The sequence below is a fragment of the Poecilia reticulata genome, linkage group LG17 (assembly GCF_000633615.1).
Source record: "Poecilia reticulata strain Guanapo linkage group LG17, Guppy_female_1.0+MT, whole genome shotgun sequence".
Taxonomy (NCBI): domain Eukaryota; kingdom Metazoa; phylum Chordata; class Actinopteri; order Cyprinodontiformes; family Poeciliidae; genus Poecilia; species Poecilia reticulata.
This window is the reverse complement of record NC_024347.1, coordinates 18941985-18945086: the sequence shown is the minus strand read 5'-3', so window position 1 is coordinate 18945086 and position 3102 is coordinate 18941985. Positions and strand designations below refer to the sequence as shown.

The 3102-nt window shown below is 39.6% G+C and overlaps 1 long non-coding RNA gene across 1 annotated transcript; it reads right to left on the bottom strand.

Annotated features, from left to right (window-relative positions):
• Positions 1 to 2437: 2437 nt before the first annotated feature.
• LOC103479580 (uncharacterized) lies at positions 2438 to 3037 on the bottom strand. Its single transcript, XR_535963.2, has 3 exons — positions 2750 to 3037; positions 2629 to 2671; positions 2438 to 2498 (listed from the first exon to the last, which is right to left on the bottom strand). It is a non-coding gene; the product is annotated as an uncharacterized LOC103479580 (long non-coding RNA).
• Positions 3038 to 3102: the final 65 nt, after the last annotated feature.

The following is a 3102-nucleotide window of genomic DNA, read 5'->3' as shown; positions in this document are numbered from 1 at the left end:
AATCTGTAAACAGCCTCTGCTTGACTTGGAGCAACCAGACATAACATCCAAGTAAAGCCCTTCTTTAAGCTGCCTCCTGCAGATATGACCTGGAAATAACTGTGGAACAACTGGAGTCAGGACAAAGTGACAACAAGATGAAGGTGACGGCACATTTACGTTTATCAGGCACTGATAATCACATTGCATTCATCTGATCGGGCTTAGAACTAATCAAAGTGATGTCCTTCACTTTATCAAAGGAGCACTAAATAGTGGCCATCTTGAAGTTCTCTCAGTGAAAACTCCATCTTGTTTTTTGTTTTTTTTTGCAGCCTTTTCAATATTCTTTATTTTAAATCTGAAAAACAATTTGTGTTTATTGTCTCCACGTTGATGTGAAAAGCAGCATGCACGTACAGTAAGGCATGTTTCTTAAAATATGCCAACTATTCCATAGAAGGCAATGCGCTGTGACGTGGATGTATTGTTGGAAGTTTTTTTGTTTTTTTTTTGGCTYTGYGCCTGTTGCACAGAGATTTCTTTTGATTGTGTTAATCTCTTATTGGTATTTCCCTCTGCAGATTAAGAGATAATGATGATACTATTAATATCATTAAACTGTTCAGTTTTCCTGAGCCTGTATGACTCTTAGTGTCGGTTTCCTGCTCTAGGCCGACAGGGTTKACACACTCCAGTCGTTGACGGATGATGTYCTGCAACTTTTAGATGCATCTTTGGCCAAACACACCTGAATCAAATAATTAGGTCTTTAGTATAACTCTGGACACCTTGACTGCACACTGAGGTGGTAACTCATTCATCGAAAACAGGGGGGTTGGACWAGGAACACATCTAAAAGTGGCAGGACAAGGGCCCTTTAGGACCGGAGCTTGAAACACTTTTGGGAGGTTCGACTAGTTGTGCAATCAGAGATGGTATTCTGTTTACCTAGAATGTATTGAGTGGCTATTTCAGCAACCGTTTCATTTGTGTCTCGACTTATTTTTCTCCGACCTTTGAAAGCAAAAAGGCATTCTCAGCAACAAAATTGTATGATATTTTCTGACGTTTCCTTCCTGTAAACATCAGGGATTTTTTGTGCATAAAAAAGTCCCAGGAAATCAGTTTCTGAAAAATTCAGACTAGCCCATCTGGCACCAACAACTGTGACACATTCAGAACCACTTAATCCCGTTTCTTCCTCATTCTCGTGGTCCGAGCAAACTTTAAGCCATATTCACTATTTCTACATGCCTAAATGTTATTGGGCAAATGACTACTTGGGTAAGCAAGCTATTAAACTAAATAAAATGGTTGGTTAGTTTATACTTAAAAAAAAAAAAAACTAAACAAAACAGAACTCTAATTGGACAATATAGTTAAACTGTATAAACATTACATTTCAGTCTAGCTCTTTTTTTTCTTCTTTTTTTTTGTTTTGTTTTTCTTCACAAGGTCAATAACACAAACAGATGGCGAAACCCTTCACTATTTGCTGTATAGAGACCAAAACAAAAAACATGAGAAGTGGAAGCCAGTCGACCAGGAGACAGAGAGCGCCTCCTCCTCCTACCACTGCCTCCTGCCTGCACTGAATGAACCAACAACAACTCATTTAACCATTTGTTGGCCCTGATACACTGGCACATTAAAATACACAGAGATCTCCAGTAGGGAGGAGTGTCTTTACTGCAAACACTAAAATGAAACATTAACGTTTTGATGCGGTATGTGGAAAAACAAAATATTACTTTTATTGAACCTGGTGTTATTGCTGTCCTCCAGGAAATAAACATGTAGATGGTAAAAGCCTAATTTGTGACAAAGTAAACCGGAGAAGGAAGGGCAGTTTTGTTATGTTTGTTTGGTTCACGGGCACATTTCAGCCTGACCCAATCATTTGGCAAACTGGAGGAATGAGAGAGCACACACCCATCCTCCCTATTTGCCAACAAATCTCAATCTCATATTGTGCAAGAGCTTGTTAAAGCATGCAAACCAGCTATCAGGGTTTTGCCTTGATAATATTCWGCACTCATAAAACACAAGCCAGCACGGAGTTTTATCTCTGCTGCACAAATATTCCACAGATAAATTTACAATCTGCATCTTCAGATTGTAAATTTGCTTATTCTAATGATGGATAGAAGCAGACAGCATGGATTGCGTTTACAAAAAAAAATCAATGTGCTGTATGCGCTCGAGTCTGCGCCTGGGCACTGTGGGCGTGATGTTACTGTAAGCCAAAGTGAGTTGGCAGAAAAAAGAAGACGACCTTGTGTAATATCCTGCTCTTCCAAATCCACGTTAATTTGTTCAAAGCCAAACAAACACATCAAAACAGACGCCATAAATCATCGGCRGGGGGAGGGCGAGAAAAGTGCAAGCTTGAGCAAACAAACAGTTGGAAAGCGATTTACAAAGTGTGTCAGAAGCAGGATTAGATGTACCTTCTGAAGGCCACTTTTGGTTGAGGCACTGGTCTCCAATTTAGGGGCAGTAAAATCACCAAAGTCCTGCACAAAGCAGAGATTTGACTGTCAGCTTCMTGAAAATACAGCAGAGTAAATAAAGTGCATGTCTCAGCATGTAACATGATGTGCTCATTTTCAACACAGCCTGTTTTTCTACAGAATAGATCTAGACCTGAGGGTGGAATCAGGCCTAAGGTGGCAATTGCTGTGGAAACCTGTGCAAAAAAATGCAAAGAGTTAGGTGTTGCTCTCTTTAGTTGAGACATCATGCGGCAAAGAAGCAGCTTTGTTACAAAGTTTTAGCTGGCTGGCAATTATAAGTTGTTGTCTTTTGTTCCTTGTCCAACTTGAGGGTGGAAACGTTCACACAGCACTGTGTAATTCCAATATGTTGCATCTAAGTGTCACATTCATAACATTACAGCGCACTGGAACGTTTTCCGCTTCAGCACCAGACAACTGGCAAATAGTAAAAAAAAAAAAAAAAAACCTGACAATAACTTCTGCTTATCCCCACAATCTGAGATAGCAACTGTAAAAACTGATAAGTAATATATGTGTATCAACCTCGGCTAATAAAATGAAAATAAACAAAGTCCGCAGGTATCTTCGGTCATACTGTATAAGCTCTAAACTGGAGAAGATG